Source organism: Pogona vitticeps, chromosome 3 (assembly GCF_051106095.1).
Source record: "Pogona vitticeps strain Pit_001003342236 chromosome 3, PviZW2.1, whole genome shotgun sequence".
Taxonomy (NCBI): Eukaryota; Metazoa; Chordata; class Lepidosauria; order Squamata; family Agamidae; genus Pogona; species Pogona vitticeps.
In genome coordinates, this window is record NC_135785.1 from 149,921,471 (window position 1) to 149,939,609 (window position 18,139).

General features: G+C 39.8%; 1 long non-coding RNA gene across 1 annotated transcript in view; it reads right to left on the reverse strand.

The window, feature by feature from the left end:
• Positions 1–3,899: 3,899 nt before the first annotated feature.
• Positions 3,900–18,139, reverse strand: part of LOC144588449 (uncharacterized) — a 61,704-nt gene continuing 47,464 nt past the window's right edge. The window contains exon 2 of the long non-coding RNA XR_013544023.1: positions 3,900–17,389. This is a non-coding gene — a long non-coding RNA (uncharacterized LOC144588449). The remainder of the gene's footprint in view (positions 17,390–18,139) is intronic.

The window sequence follows — 18,139 nt, forward strand, 5'->3', positions numbered from 1 at the left end:
TAAATACTCAAGAGAGAGAGAGAGAGAGCGAGAATAGCAGTCCATACTCCAATATTTCATTTAAACCCTATTTGCCCCTGTTAAGCAGACGAAGAAAAATTGCTTGCCATAATCAGAAACAAGACTGATTGGGAAACACAAACATTCTGCTTATGGTAATATGACAGTTTCCCAATGTGTATTGCTGTCAAGGATTGTGACTGTTTCCCTTGCAAACCACTGGTAGCTGCAGACACAGAGCACTCCTAGGAACAGATGTTTTTAGTGAAAAAGCATAACAAAACCAATCCTCATTATTAAAACAAGATTTCTTCAGGCAAAAATATGTGTTACTGCTTAGAGCAGAAACAGAACTAAATTATCTGAAACCACAGATCTACCACAGATACAAACCAAAGTCAAAATCACACTGTGGATTGACATTTACACACAAGAATGTTTGCAGGAACCTTTAATTAACACACTAAGCAAATCCATATCTGACTTGCTAAAAGTCAGCTCTTTGGTTCTTTGAAGTTTCTGTTCTGATTTCCAGGAGAAGTGCAGATTGAGGGAGGCTACAGAAAGCTTTTGCTCCTTGATATACTCTCTTTCTCTGCCTTGGCTGCATGGGCAGATCAATGCTAAAACAGTTTCAGGAGTTTGTTAGTATTTGGCCAGGTGAATTTAGTCTCCATGGGTTTGATCCAGGACATGAGTTTAATGGACTGAAAGCCTCTGGTCACAGGAGTTCCCTGTGTTACATTCTGTTTTGTCCTCTGTGCTATTTAACATGTACTGTATATGACACTGCTGGGAGAGTTTGTCTTGGAGAGTTCAGGGTTCTGTGTCACCAGTATGCTGATGACACCCAACTCTATCTCTCCTTTCCATCCAAGCCCAAGAAAGCTGTTTTGGCTCTAGCTTGATGTTTGGTATCAGTAATGGACTGGATGAGGGTGAATAAACTGAAACTTAATCCAGACAAGACAGAGGAGCTCCTGTTCAGTTGAAAGGCAGGTCAAGGAATGGGGATGAAACCTGTGCTGGATGGGGTTACACTCCCTTTAAAAACTCAGATGGGCAGCTTGGGGGTGCTCCTGAATCACCTCTGAGCCTGGACACCCAGGGTTTGATGGTGACCAGGAGTGCATTTGCACAATTAAAACTAATGCACCAGCTGCGCCCATTCTTGGAGAGGTCTGATCTGGCCACAGTGACACATGCCTTAGTTACATTATCAATGGATTATTCTAACACTCTTTGCATGGGGCTTCCTTTGGAAAGTGCTTGTAAACCTCAGCAGGTCCGAAACACTGCAACCAGATTGTTAACTGGGGCTAATTGCAAGGATCACATGACACACACCCCTCCGGTTACAGTAGCTCCACTGCCAGCTGATCCAGTTCTGGCCACAATTCAAAGTGCTGGTTTTAACCTTTAAAATTATAAACAGCCTGGGACCAAGCTATCTAAATGACTGTATCTCTCTTTATGAGCTTGCCTGGGTATTAAGATAATCAAGGAGAGCCCTTCTGTCTTACCCACCACCTTCATAGGTGTGTTTGGTGGGGACAAAGGAGAGGGCCTTCTCTGTTGCTGCACACAGACTCTGGAATTCCATCCCACAAGAGGCCAGGCCGACCTCATCTTTGCTGTCTTTCTGCAAGTGGACAAAGGTTTTCCTTTAGTGACTGACTGTCTAGGATGGGGTTTTAAATGGAATGTTGTACCTTGTTGCTTTGAATCTGGCTTTGGTGTTCATTTCGTTTTCCATTTTTAGTATAGCATTTGTTTGGTTGACTTAAATATTTTTATGCTTACTGTTTTTAGCTTTTAAATGTAGTCTTCTGATGATGTAAACCATTGGGTCATTTTTAAGGAGCAAAGTAGAATAAAATATTTTAAATAAATGAATACATTTTTTCAGGGAATAGACGCCTTCTTCTTGGGAGGAAAGCGATGACAAATCTTGACAGCATCTTGAAAAGCAGAGACATCACCTTGCCAACAAAAGTCCACATAGTCAAAGCTATGGTTTTTCCTGTAGTGATGTATGGAAGTGAGAGCTGGACCATAAAGAAAGCAGACCGCCGAAGAATTGATGCCTTTGAATCGTGGTGCTGGAGGAGGCTCTTGAGAATCCCCTGGACTGCAAGGAGAACAAACCTATCAGTTCTAAAGGAAATCAACCCTGAGTGCTCACTGGAAGGACAGATCCTGAAGCTGAGGCTCCAGTACTTTGGCCATCTCATGAGAAGAGAAGACTCCTTGGAAAAGACCCTGATGTTAGGAAGGTGTGACGGCAAGAGAAGAAGGGGACGACCGAGAATGAGATGGCTGGACAGTGTCTGTGAAGCAACCAACATGAATTTGACATAACACCAGGAGGCAGTAGAAGACAGGAGGGCCTGGCGTGCTCTGGTCCATGGGGTCACGAAGAGTCGGACACGACTAAACGACTAAACACACACACACATAGATCCTCTCCACTACTCATGCCATCCCACAATGTTGCCCTCTCATCCCCTGGATAGCATTCTCAGGGAACTGAAGAGGCTGTCCTGGGGAAGAGAAGCTATGGAAATCTACTTTCCCAGTTCAGTACAGCTAAATGTGAATCTGGTCCTTTATTTTATTTTAATGTCTTATTTCCAATTACATGGAATAACATTTTAACTGAACACTGATGTGGTGTACTACTGCCTGTTTCAGCAACAATGATGTATGAAACAATGGATCATTCAGACTTTGCTCCCAAACACGTTAATGATTTTTCAGAAGAACACCCCACTATGTTTAAAGTGTGCTGCTTGTATACCACCACACAGTGCTTAAAGCACTCTCTGGGTGGTTTACAAGTCAAATATATAGACTACACATTGCGACTCCCAGTGAACTGGGTACTCGTTTTACTGACCTCGAAAGGATAGAAGGCTGTGTCAGCCTTGAGCCCGCTACCTGGGATTGAACCCTGGGTTGTTAGCACAGTTTTGGCTTCAGTACAGCAGTTTAACCACTGCACCACAAGGCTCCTTAATAAGGTAAGTGTATATAGAATTACAGCCCCACAATGCACAGTCCTGAGCCAACATGCTTGACTAAGTCCCACTGGACTCCCTTGAACTCCCTTCAAGTAAGAACGTGTAGGAGTCTAGCTTACTAGCATGGAGGGTCACATGCACATACCCATAGTACTTGGGGAGGAAATTTTTTTCAGGAAATTTCTGTTTATTCTGTATAGACTTTTGAGCTCACACAATAAAATTCAGTTAATCATTCTATTTAAAAAAGTCCTACTTGTAAAACTTAAAACCTCCCTTTAAACTCTAGTTGAGTTTCAAACATAATAAGGATTCTGTGTGGGGAACTGAGTGGGAACTATTAAAAGGAGGCAAAAAAAAAATCTGTCATTCTCAGGCATCACCACTGCATGCTCTGTGGAAAAGCCTCGGAAAAATAATGTTGAGCCACTCAGCACTGAGGCTTCACATATTATTCAGCATTACTAAATGTGGAAAAAACATATTCTGACACATTTTTGCATAAACCTGTTCTGTTACATTCCCCTTTTTCTTCAGCAACAGTGCCAGGTCTGTTTAAAGTCGGACTAGCTTGAACTAGAACCAGAGGAGCACTGAAAGGAGAAAAACATTAGAAGATAACAAGATATTGGCACAGCAGTGGGTTTTAAGTTCAGTTTAGTCTTGAGTGGAAAAAGACAAAGTACTGCCAAGGTTGTTTGATGCTTCAGCTGAAGAGTAAAAAAAATGTCTTGTCAACAGAGTGAAGGTCATTGCTGGGTGTTACAAGTGTGGAATTGAACAGCAGGAGGAGCTTTGCCGTTCTAAATCTTCCTGCTATGAAGGGTCATCAGAACAAAGTTTGTTTTAATCAGTCATTTAAGAGCTATTCTGAAATTTATTTTTTCTTTTTGTGAAGAGAAGATTCTGTCCTATATATCAAATGAAGTGCCACATTTGATGCAATGTGCAATTGGCCACACAATTGAGTCATTCACCTTTTCTTCTTCAAGATGTAGAAAGGGCTTTATTGTTAAAAACCTGCCTGGATTTATATTGGTGAATCTTCCCAAAGTGGAAAGAAAGACAGGCAGAACAAAAGGATTTTATTCCAATAGATTTGTTAGGTGAGCTTGTCCTAGTATATTAGTGTGCAACCTTCAGGCAATCTGATTCTTCTTGATATCATTTCTGGTAATTTCATCTACTAGAGTACTTCTAGGTAGAAATCTTAGAGACAGGAAGTTTTTTCTGGAGGTGAACACTCCTAAGATCACCGTATGTCGGTATGAATCAAGAATCCCATGTTTCCACAAGTTTAGGCAGGAGCATAAAATGTGTTTTTACAGACTCTTTAGATTTTATGTTGCAGATTTTGTTCTGCCCAAGCATACAGAAAAACAATGGAAATAATCTACCAGAATATTTTCCTATGAGCCCCTTTGGTCCATTACAGGAAAATATTGGTTCCCTAGTCACGCTGGCCACGTGACAACAGAAACTGTCTTTGGACAAGTGCTGGCTCTATGGCTTGAAAACAGGATGAGCACCTAGAGTCGGACACAACTGGGTTAAAAATGTCAATGGTAACCTTTACCTTTTTTATTGTGGTGTTCACCCTGTGGCCCCTGCTTATTTCATCAAACACTGGGCTCACCTGAGTATCCCAACACGCACTTTAACATGCTGCCACCAGCTGATCTCTTTATCAGCCTATATCTCCTATGACAGACTGAGGTCCATTCAGTACTGAACTTTTAAACAGAAACAGGTTTATTGACTATAAGTTGTTTTAGGTATAGTTCTTAAGCCCATTCTTAAAGTTACACAAAGCTTCAGAATTTTACTTTAATCTCTTCTATCTTAATTAATACAGGTCACACTGACTAATCACTCCTTAAACACTTTCTCTCTGCCTCAAACCCAAACTCTTTTTTCTGACTGAACTCTAGACTCTGACTCACCTCTCCCTTCTAGTTTCTCTGGCTCCGCCTCCCAACAGCTCTCATTGGTACATGCCAATAACCTTCTAACTGAGCCAAAGCAGGTTGATTGCTACACCTATGATTGATTCTACAGACAGTATTTTCTTCAGAAATAGCAGATTTAAACCAGTGCTACAATATAGTGTTCATCTACAGTCATATTAGTTTTCATCCTCAGATTTTATGGAAGTATGGAGGACCTCAAGGAGATGATGTATAAGAAGTTACTATAGCATTGTGATATTCATCTGTGCTAATGCTAAAAATCATAACACATAATGAACATAATAGTTGAAATCCTGTGGTTTAGCATAGTAGGTTGCACTAGAGTAGTCTCACTGAATGTGGGAATTTGCTGTGTCAACTCCTCCAGATCCACAATGATTAAAATGAGCCTAGTCTAGTTGTGACTTGTTATGTATTGTGCTTCTGTGTCCATGATTCAAAATTCCAGGAAATGGTATTACTGCACAATATTGTACCCATGTTTCCAGAAGGAAAAAATATGCTAAGTTTTACCAAAGGGCAGTCTGAATGTTGTGAAACCAATCTTGGCAATGAAGATGGCCCCATTATCTTTCAGAAAGAGATACCAAGCAAAGGAAAGTTCCAGAAGCTGGCTCCTTTTTTAATCAGCCAAATACAAAGCAATTGTCATGGCTGTTCTTCATGTCATGACTATTTTACAACTGTGTCAAATTTGGGGTTGATTTGAAGCCCAGTTTCAAATGTTTTTGTTTGTTTGTTTGGATTGTCCGCATTTTTAGAATTGCTTTATAGAATGTTGATTCACTCTGCTGCACAATATAAGAAACACAACTATTGTGCACCGCTAAACCACTAATCCTTACATGAGGCTGCAGAGTGTGCAAATAGGCTAGAGTGTACTTACAATCCTTAAAAAGGGGATAAAATGTTAGGACACATTATGTTTATGTTCCAACAGCTACAGTGACTCTTTATTTATTGGCAGACTTGAAAGTGCTGGTGTTACTTTAATATACAGCTGTAAATGGATGAGATCCAATAAATGTTGTGAAAATAAAATGGGCCCTGCTAGGTCAGAATGGCTAGCATTCTGTTTCATCAGTGGGCAGTCAGATGATCCAGTGAGAAACATCAGGACATAAGCACAATAGCATGATAAAGAAGAATGCTCCCTCTGAAGCTGCAGTAATCTGTAGCAGCATGACTAGTAGTCCTCAAAATGAGATCTTCCATCAATTATACAATCTCCTTATACAGTCTCTAAGTTGATGTCTACTATCATAACCTTTAGTCACTACTATTGCAACTTGTTCCTATTGTGAGAATGGCAACTTCCCTCTTTTCTATTTCAGCTGCAAGAATACCCTAGCTTGACCTCCTTTAAGGAAAGGAAGGGTATTGAAAATCAGTACATATGAGAAAATCCTCATCTGGAAGAAGCTGAAGTCTGAAGCTGATCATCTATTGAAAACTTTATATAAAAGGAATTTGGAAGAAAATGGGTCAGGGCTCAACTTTAAAGTAAAGATGCATTAACCTTTTGTTTAGATTTTTTTACATATCTGTAAATGCATTCTTAGTTTCTTGGTGCTTTGTGATAGAGCAGGCCATGGCCTTTCTATAACATAATGTCACACTTAGTGGCGAACTGGCAATGTATAACTCCAACAGCATCCAAAGTCACACCAAGTCAGCTTAATGCAGATGAGAAGAAAGATGTAAGTAGTATGTGGCACTTCCTTGCTATTATGATTAGCTACATGAAATTCCAGCGATGTCCTTATTCAAGGCTCTTGTAGGTTGTAGAACAGACAAGTTGAAAAGCTTGAGTGCTTACAACTCAGTCAGGGAGGGTAGCAGAATGATCTAATCAAAGTCCAAAAGCCAAAGGTCAATCACTTATGGTGTAGTGAGCAATAGGTGGAATCAAGGTTCAAGGAATCCAAAGTGAGAGACATCTGGAACAGACAGCAATAAGAATAGTCCTTATTGTTTCCAGAAAAGCAGCTTTGACTTTACTCAGGTGTCTACCTGCTTTAGTTACATCCACTATGACTCCATATGTTTGAGAACTTTCCCAATGATATCTGCTCACTCTTTGTTTTCCAACATCTTGTGTTTCCAGCATTCCTTGGATTGGCTGGGTATTTCATCACCCTTTCCTCCCTCCTCCTCCTCCTCTAGCTGAACACTTGCCCCTGTTCCCTTCAGCTGTTTTGGATCCTCCTGGTCCTCTTCTTCTTTTGAGGGGGACTCATCCTGCCAAGGCAAACACTTGCTAGGTCAGGGTGCAAGTAAATAATAAAAAGGATATGTGAAATTGAATGGAAAGATTTCTTTAGTTTTTGAAGGAAATACTTAATAACAAACAGATTATTGTTATATGTTGTCAAGTTACTTCTCACTTAAGACGACCTTAGTAGAGTTTTCATGTGAAATGTTAAAAGGAGTGGTTTACCATGGTTACCACCTAGTGAGTTTCAAGGCCAAGGAGGGATTTGAATCCACATTGCCTGGGTTCCAGATCAACATTTTCTCCACTATATCACACTAATTTAGCTGATAAGCAGCTTTAGTGGACATAGTGACCTAATTTCAATGAAGGGCATCCACCAATGAAACTGATTTCTTGATCTGAATCAGGAGGAGGCCAATCCCTCTTCAGCACTGCGGGAGAAAGGGAAAAGATGAGAAGAAAGTCCTGGTATTGGGAAGTTCCTGTGATGTTGGTCAAATACTGTGGTGTTGGATCTAGGCCTGTAACTTAATTGTCATTTCTGCCTGTAACCAATATTTTTGCCTGCAGCCATATTTGCTGATATTTATCTCTGTGGACCTTTGTTCCTCTTTGCCTGTCTCCACCTTCTGCCACCTTCTTCATTGTCTTTTATAATCTAAGCTCCTGGAAGACAGTAGCCTGTCTATTCTTCATGCCATACATGACTCTGCAAAGCACCATTGTTTCTATAACCACTCGGAGGAGTAGGTTGCACGTATGCACAATGCCAAATTGCAAGCTGGACGTTTTCCTGCACAAAGCCATTCCATTTAAATAATTCATGCCTAGTTACAGCACAACTAATCTGTATTTAAGTAGCTGATGATGTAATTGATTTGAATAGTGGAAAACATGACTTCATCAAGAGCGTTGGGGCTTTATTAGCACTTCAGTGCAGGGGGAAAAATCTTTCTTCAAATTCATTTTCAAACAAAGAATAGATTGAGTAATATCTACAGCAACCCTGATCGGTCTTGCTTTAATGCAAGTTAAGCTCTTTGTCAAATGAAACTATTCCAAGCCAACAGGATAGAAGAACTTCTAATCTTTCCTTTCTGCTCACTTCTTCTGAGCCAGTGGTTTGAAACAAATGTAGGTGAAGCACCAGCTCTGTACGCCTGCTTTACATAATGATTCCAAGGTGTTTTTTTTTTTTTTGTCTTGCCACCTCTGTATGATGGGCGAAAGCTTGAAGCAAAGCAAATTGAATTACAATTTCTTAGAGACAGCGATTTCTGAGATTGCTGTTTTCCCATCATCAAGATGCTTTTCAGACGTAACATGAAAATTACTGTTTCAGGCATCACAATGAAAAAGGTAATGGTTGGTATTCTCTGGAAACCTTTTAAAAATGTCAGTGTTGCTTTCATAGTGCATTGTAGCATGAAAGACAACAAAAGATGCTGTTGGGGGGGGGGTGTAGCTGGATGTTCTCCAGTCTGTAGATATGTGTAGAAAGTTAAAAGTAACTGTTTGCCAGGAACTATCTGTGAATTTCCACTTTTAATTTGATGCTAAATCTACAGGCTCTTCACTGTAGATATATACACCGAGCCAATAGCATCTTTTTTTCCAAGTTTCTTATTCTCTGGGTGTTCCTGAATGGGTATTCTGGAAGCATGTCTCTGGATTCTCTATCGTGAACGGGATATCTCCACTAGGGATGAGCCTGTTGTGTTTTAATAAAAGACCCGAAGATAAAAGAGGCTCTTTTTAAATATATTTTTTTGTGTTTCTTCACTGATTGCTGAAACAGAGTATCTGAAACATAAATGATTTATATTTACAAAAGAAGATTACATGAAAGATTCATTTGTGCGCATGTGTTTTGCTCATTCATGTAATCTTTCTTTCCCTTTTTGCCCAACCATCTGGGAATTTTCCCATGCAATATTGTCAGAAGGGCTGCTGTTAGCAACCAGTCAGCACACCTGGAGTGGAGTGGGAATTGTGAATCTGTAAAAGAGTTGTCTTGGTCAGAAACCAGTAAAAAGTGTTTCATGCTTCAATTATTCCTTCTAGGTGGGATTACTGTGTGCTGCTGAGCTCCTGGTGCCCTCCATCTTGAATTGTGTTGTCTACCTGCGTGGTGTCTCCATATTGAATACTTCCCCTTTTTCTTCTTGATTTTTTGGGGGATTTTCTGCCCTTTTTGGATTATTTTTGCTATTGTCAGGTAGCCTCCCTTCGATTATTTTTGTATCCTTCTTTTGCCCCTCTGTTTGTTTGTTTTTGTTTTGTTTTTTGGTACTGCCTAGATCTGGCCTACCTGATAGATTCAAAGAAGTGAAAAAGCATCAACTGGTGAGCAGAGAGAAATACCCCCCTGTTCCAGTGGTTCTGGTTTTGAGGGGGGGGAATTTGATTGATTTTTTTTGCCATTATTTGCTTGCTTATTTTTCTTGGATTTTGGGAGAGGGAGCTATGTTTATTATTGCTATTTTTACTGTTACTGCTACTTTTATTGTTATTCTATTTTTTTCCCTATGTATGTAACTTTTTCATCTTTCTTGCAGTCCAGAATATTTTCAAAGCTCTACTCCAGCAACACATTTCAAACAAATTATTTTTTCCTGTCAGCTTTCTTTACTCTCCAGCTCTTACACCCATACATGGTGATTGGAAACAGAAGAGTATGGATGATCTTGTTCTTGATCTCCAGTAACACATCCTTACACTTCATGACCTTTTCTAATTCCTTGGTTGCTTCATTCCAAGTTTCATTCTTCTCCTGATTTCTTGACTGCAGTCTCCATTTGGATTAAAGATTGAACCAAGGTATACAAACTATTTCAGTTTCTTCATTTTCAACACAAATGTTGTATAGTTCTTTTATAGTCATGTTTTTTGTCTTCTTAACATTATAAAGTGATAAGAAGAAATGTCTCCATGAGGTGCATATGGCCTTTTAATGTTAATGAATCAGCTATGGTAGGGAATGCAAGCAAACACAGCTTCTGACATATGAACACAAGGGAGAAACTTGTGTTACACTACAAGGCCAAGAACTATTTTAAATAAAATCTTACAAACATCATTTACAGTACAATTTGCAAACTTATTTGGTGCTTTCTAGACTCTATTTCCTCATATGATGTCATGCTCTTGATTGGATCATTATCCTGACAGAATTCTGAAAACCAATATGACAATTATGTACCAATAAGACAATTCAACCCCTCTTGGTTCCCTTATCTCTCTTTATATTATCTGTTCTAAATCTATGTGTGACAGGTTGCTTGAATCAAATACTGTTAAACAATGGATTTTAATTTAACCTTCCTACAATGCCTCCAACATTTAATGAAGAAAAGGTAGTGCAATTATTTCATGTTTGTGTGAACTTGGAATTCAATATAAAGAGAGATATTTTGATGGGGTTGGACAGCAAGCTTTTTTCAAAAAACTTTCAAAATCATAACCTTAATATACATACCTATCCGCAGGGCCTTCCCTTCCAGTATTTCAGTGGTACAAGTGGGCACATTTTTGTTGTCCAATGTCTCATTTGCAAATTAAAGTTCATTGCATGAAACTATTCAAGGTCCCAAGTAAGGCAGTCAATATTGTTCACTAACTGCAGGTTGCAAAGCTTTTCTGTAACTCTCATTGCAAGGAGACAACCACTGACATGCAGATCTCTCATATCTCCCACAAAGAAGAATGGAAAAATTCAGCTGAACAACTATGGACCAGCTACCACTCAGTGGTGGCTCTGATAATGCCCTCCTTTTTTCCGAGCCTTGCTTATAACATTTTCTGCAATGTCACAATGGCTTTTTAGGTTCTGAGTTACCTGATCTTGTCTGTGTAGCAGTATCAATACATTTCTTCTTAAAAAAAATCTTTCTTCCTCCCATCCTTTCAGAATGTAATTTAATTTAGCTTCCTGTATTTCTGGATTTCAATGCATTCTCAATTCACAATTATTTCCTTAATGATTATTAATTGACAGGAGCACTCATGTGTGCTGTTGTAGCACACACACACACACACCTATAGAGCACATGAATGTGCAAGCACATCGAGATTCTCATCCCTGCTGCAAATTAATTAATGCACACACACATGTACATCATTGAGGAAACTGTTAAGCTACTTTCTGATGACAATTCAGTAAAAGCACACAGCAAATGGATAAGTGGATGATGGGTTGTTAAGTTCACAACCCAATTAAGCAAACCTAATTGGATTTAAGTTAAATAAATCCAACTGCATTTAACAGAAAGCAAGCTACAAATCTATGCATACTTAATGAGAAAGCAGTCCGATTCAGGGTGGGTGGGTGGCTTACCTTCTAGCAATCATGTGTAAGACTATGCCATGTTTTTAAATTATTGTCTGGCAAGCAACGTGGGGGTGAGATTTGATTGTAGGTGAAAATGAGGTTCTTTATTTGCCCCGGTGGGTGAAAGATATAACCAGAGATGATCTGAAGCTATTCAAAGGTACAATTAATTTGAAGATTTATTTAAATCACAGGACATAGACAGGGAATAAGAGTCATGAAATGAAAGAATATAAAACAAATCAGAGGAAAATCAATAAATTTCTAGCACAGTGCAATGCAGTGATGAAATGGAAAGTGCAATGCAGAACAATATGGATTAAAGTATCAGATGAATGTATAATTATGCAAAATCAGGTACATTGGACCTTTATAAAACACTGGATTTACCCCTAATCTTCCACCAGCCCTCTAGCTGAAGCTCACTTTGTTCAGCAATCTTTGATCTAAAGAATCAGAAAAAAGACATATAGCTACTTATTCCTCTGAACAGTTTCCTGAAGACTAGAAGAGTTCAGAGGGGAAAATTAGAAAAAAAAATGCACAACGAAGTAGTGTAGTCATTGGGGTATAAGAAAGCAATAAACAAAAGAGGACAGTAAGGGAGGTGTTGAATTTACCAAAAGGAGTAATCTAACCCATTGTGAAAATAAAGTATCTCCATTTTTGTGGGCATTGTGAGAAAACAAGGATATTAAAGGAAATCTCGTGACTTCACTTGTCTCACAAGGATAGACAAAAACAAAACAAAACAAATAAACAAAAACTTCCCACCTTTTGATCAATATAATAAGGTGACTGAGCCCCCAAATCCCTCTTTGGCCTTGAAACAATCAGCAAAGCTTAGGGTGGGTAGACAGACTGAAACTAGGCAAAATAGACTGGTGTCAGGCTCGGAAAGAGCTCCTGGGTCAGGACAAAGAATTTTCATAATCTGCATATATTTGTTCTCTCAGAAATGAAGAAAAAAATGAGAGTAACCCAACTGAATAACACCAGTGTTAAGAAAAGGTGCACCTAGATAACATGTAGGCAGATCATTTAAATGAGGCCATGTCGAACATGTCAGCTACTCATACAATGATGCTAATATTTTTTTCTGATAAATGATAGACATAAATTAATTAAAATTAGAGATACCCAGTGTGGTGTAGCAGATAGCATGACAGACTAGGATTCATGGGAACTGGGTTAAAATCCTGACTCAGCCATGGAAAGGCACTGGTGGTGCTGAACTGTAAGACCACTCCTTCATGTACTGCAGAGTTGGAAAGGACCCTATAGGTCACTGAGTTCAACACTTGTCAAGGAGGCACAGTGAGGAATCAAACTCCCATCCTTTGGCTTCACAGCTGGATGCCTAAACCACTGAGCTATCCAGGAGTTTATATCTCACTTTGAATACCTCACTTACTTTGAAACCCCTACTGCAATCTCTATAAGTCAATTCCAACTTGACGGTACAGAACATCATCAATTTATACTGGCTGTATCTAAGACTTGTCTGGATGTAATTTGTTATTAAATATTTTTTAACAACTAGGGAAAGGATTAGGGGGATAGGAGAACGTAAAATATACAATAATCCAATCTATTCATATTTCAGTAACAAATCAACTTTCTGCTTTTTTTACTATTTGATTACCCTCCAGCTATCAACTTACAGTTATGTTTTAGTTTAAATCTAAGTTACTCCAACACTATCAGGGAACTGAGGCCATTTGTAAAATAAATCCCATTATTGAATTTCATTTTGATTTGGACAGTCATTCAGCATGCCTGAAAGAGTATCCATTTTTGTCAACCCATATTTTCTCAGTAAGCTCCTCTTGTTTCTGTAGCTCTACTTTCTTCCATTTTTTGGCAGAGAAGGATGACTCCAGGACAGCAGTCCAATTTTTAACATAACATTTTCTGACTGTAGTAGCTATATAGCTCACTGGGAAGCTCTTTATCCCATTTATGTTACCTGTTATCGTACTCAATAAAAGCAGTTCTGGAGTTAGTACAACTTCATTTAACTGTTGTTTAACATCTGATAACTTCTCTTTCATCAGATACTCTATCTGACTAAGTCATTCATTCACTTGCTGAAATTCTGTTGTTATTATCTTTTGCATGGTAGTCAGCCATTTGTTATCTGATATTTGTGCCACTATTCCCAAATTTTGAGATTGGGCAGACAAGGTCGCCAACATTTGATATTTTAATTTTTCTGAGGCCATTTCGATCTTTCCAATGAGTAGGGTCTGTATAAATAATACTATACCCTTGACCAAAGTAGCCAACCCTCAAATATCTTTCCGAAGTTTCCACTATTTTATCAACAAACCAACCCACAATCATAAACCTCCCCTAGGTTCTTCCTCCCATCCTTACACAGATATTATAATATATAAATCAACTTTTAGCCCAACAATTTAAAAAAACAACCGTGGCAAAAATATCACTTTTTCTCCAGCAGCCTAACAAAATTCTATTATCAGAGTCCCACACAGTCCAGCCAAAAAACATCCAGACTAAACAGCCTTCACAGGGGGTCGGTATCTCCAGTAGGTATCCTTATAATTCATCCAATGTACTTCCCATTCCCACAGTACGGTGCCCCGCCCCCATGAGCACATGCTTATTGAGCAGTAGCATCCCCTACCTCCTTCAGGTACTGCTTCTGAATTGGCACCCACTGGAGTGGGCAGATCAGCTCTTCAGTTAGGAAACAAACCATGCAAACTGCCCATTTCTAGTTCAGGCCAGCCTGACCTCCTATGGGATGGGAGCAGAAACAAAGAAGGCCCTTCTCCACCTAATGTACGTGTGAAGCTGGTAGGGCCAAGAGAAAGGCCTGTCCTGATGATCATAATACTCAAGCAGGCTCCTAATGGGAGACACAGTCCTTGAGATTGCTTGGATCCAAGCCTTCTTAGATCCAGCACTTTGAATTGTGCCTGGAAATTCACCAAAAATCAGTGGAGCTGCTGTAACAGGGAGTGTGTGTGTGTTATGTGATCCCCGTAATCAGCCCCTGTCAGCAATCTACTGAATAGAGATCCAATTCTTTAAAAAAAACACCCTCCAGGTGTTCTTCTCTATCAATGATTCAAAACACTAAGAAATGGCCCAATATTGCTGCACAATATTATGCCTGTGTTGCTTGTGCGATGCCAACAACATTTAGGCTGCCCTTTGCTATGTAAGGTTTTGTGAGGGTTCGTTTACTGGAGGGTGGTCACACTCAATAAAGGTTGAGACGGGTTAAACAATCCAACAGGTTCAGTATTTATTGGAACATTAACGTTAACAGGAACAGTTTGCTTAACCTCATTTAACTTCTCTTGCGCCTCTGGTCTGGGGCGCAAGGGTGTCCATAAACTTCCCAAAAAGGGGTTAGTCTCTTCTACTGTCAAGGACCAGTTATATCCTTCACTGGTCCTCCAACTTCGGGAATACCATCATTTGGTAGAATCAAGGGAAGGGTTTCTTCATCGCCGCTCCAGCCCCATAAGGACGACTCTTCTCCGGGACCTTCCAACCAGGGTCTGGGTAAACCCCCATCTTCCACAATTCCTCCATATGCCATGCCTTTTTCTTTGCACTCTTCCTCAACACCGCCTCTCTCTCCTCTCGCAACTTACGCCTCCAGTCCTTAGCTTCAGTTTCCCCCCCAATAGCATGGTCGGGGGTTCAAACCTTGTCTCCTTCTTCTCTCCGCCTCCTCGTGCGGCACCCTCACCTGCTCCCACTTGCCAGTCCACGGATCTTCCACCCAGATCCATTCCCAGCCGCCTGGGATCTCTTCCCGCTTTCCCCTTATATCCCCGGTGGCTGCCTCTATCTCCTCCCTCCCTTTTCCCGCCGAAACCTTTTCCCCCTTTGGTGTCAGGGTTAACTCCTTCAGCACATGAGTTAAGTCTCGGGTATCTACCCCAATCTCTTGGGTTCCCGGTTCTTCCGGTATCACTCCTAATCCCTCAGTATCAACCTGCTTATCCTCGCCACGGGGTGGAGAAGGAGGGGGTGAGGTTTGGGTAATTTGGGTCTGCGACAGGAGCGACGGCACTCCTACATAGGCCTCCTGTACGGGGGCCTCACAGGTTTGGCATCCCTTTTTTTGCTAGCAACACAGAAACAGTATTGTGCAGCAATATTGTGCATACCATGGCATTTTGAACTGTGGATACAGGATATAAGCACTAAAACTCTGGCTGAATCGTAGATTCTGGGGGCCAATAATGATTTCAGCTCTGAAATAGTGAAATCAGCCCAAAAAGTCATGGCAGGAATCTGCAGAAGCTGTGTAGCAGCAGCAACAGAGTTCTGGAAAAAATGAGTCAGCAAGCATCCACAACTCTGAACCTTCACCCCAACAAATATGGCCTTTATATGGTTTCTGGTTAGGCTGGCTAAAGTGATCTGGCCACTTGTTAGTCATGCCTCCACTTACCTTTTCAGCCCTGAATGTAATCTTATCCACCTGGCTAATCCCATCTGATGGGATGGAACAAGGGACAGGAAGAAGAGGACAAGGAGACTTGGTTTATGAAAATGCAAAACATTCTAAGCTGTTTGCTCTCCAAGACCTCCAGACAATCCTTGTAGCACAAAAATGAAAGAAGTGATCCAATTTGTATGGGAAGGGCTGTCCTGTGAGATGACACTTTGGCTGGGGTATTCATGCCCATTATGTAATTCTGAGGATGGTCACTGAGTGCTGTGTTCCTGTCATTTACTTTGGGCGGATTGACTCATTGGAGACCAGAGGCAGTGTCTTCTCAGCTCCTCTTTCAAACCTATCCTTGTCCTTAGCCAAACAATTTTTCCAGTTAAAACAATCTGTGGTCTGTTGTATGAACCTCGCCAGTTTGGTAACAGAGCCCAAAGGGCCCTCTAAAAAACCCTATTTAGACACTAGTAAAAGCTGTTGGGGAAAATGCTGCTGATTTCTGTACAACCTTCTACAGGAATCTGTCCATACTGAAGCCAGAGTGAGAGTACTGGATAAGTCTAAAGAGAAACTATCAACCCTACTCTTCTCATTATGACACTGAAGCACTATCATGATTTGGGGAATCTGAAATAATCTCCCTGCCCCTAAGGAGACTGGATCTATGTTCACACTCTGCTAAGACTACTGATGTCCTATCTGTTCCAGACAGGCAATGTCTCATCTTCATGGACCATACCTAATTTGGTTTTTAAAGATGTCTACTTCCAAATGTGTGGTGCAAATGCTGTTATATAAACTGTTGATTAATTTGTGAACTCTCAACCTGATGTTGTGTGGCTTTGGCTCTGCTCTGCTAGAATATTATTTTTTAAAAAACCCTGTGGTAAATGTAATTGGCCTAAGGAGACCAATACAGTGGTATATTTACACCGCCCCTTTAAACAATCTGTCAATTTTCCAGTGAGCATGCAGCAAATGTCAAGAAAGCACAACTAATTTGAGGAATACAGAGCACATTGATGTAAAATGGATGCATAGATCTGTAATGTGAATTGCAAGCTCAATTTTTTTTCAAACAAGCAGTATCAATAATGTGTAGGGGTCTCAGACAACTCACAAATTAAAGTAACCTTCCCTTGAGATATTATTCTCAGAATCAATGACAATATTTGGAACAAGCTCTTAGTTCAATGATCCCAGATCTGACTGTGATTTGACAATGCAAGTGCTTATTCCACATAATACAGAATCACTAAGAAGTCACCTGTGGGATGCCTACCTAGAGGTGAGGAGGTAAAGTCTTACTTACCTCATCCTCACACCTGAGGGGGAGGAAGTCCAACAGTCCTTTTCTTGCCATCCATAGCAAGACCTTTCCTTGGCCTCTCAACAGAGTTTGTGCATCTGCCAGAAAGATGTTGTGTAAAATGAACCTTTTGTTATTTCAATCAAAGTGTGTGGATTGCAGAATTGCCCCCAAAAGAATGATTGCTGCTTTGTTTAAAAATATGAAGCTTGGGTGAGTTTTATTTATTTGTTATTTGTTATTTATTCATTTAAAATATTTTTACCCCATCTTTCTCCTTAAAAGGACCCAAGGCAGCTTACATCATTTAAAAGACAATATTTAAATGCTAAAACAGTAAGTATACAAATATTTTTAAAAATTTTTTAAAAAAGTATTATATTAAAAACAGTAATTAAATTCAATTCAAAAACATGTGTAAAAGCAACACATCTTTATGCATCTTTTAAACTGTTGGGTATTTCTTGTATGTGTGTGCTTTGCTTTTCAAAGGTAAAAGACTCCTGCAATATGCATGTTACAGAAAGCCACCCAGTAAGGCTATAAGAGAAAATCAACCTGCGGTGGATTTTTCCTCATATACAACTGCTCCTTGTGGATTCAAGGCAAAATAAAATTTAAAAATGACAATGTGCTTTAGATATTGTGATTGAAGGGCCTTTCAGATAGGTAATGGGAGAATTCTTTCATTGCATAATCAGGTGAGTTGCCTACAATATTCATTTCACCTTAATATTTAGTCTAAGAATTGGAAATGCACACTCTTTGAGTAAGTCAAGTAGCACAGATGTGCAAAACACACAAACCAAACCAAAGTAAAAGGAGACTTCATTGTCATCCAGTGTGGT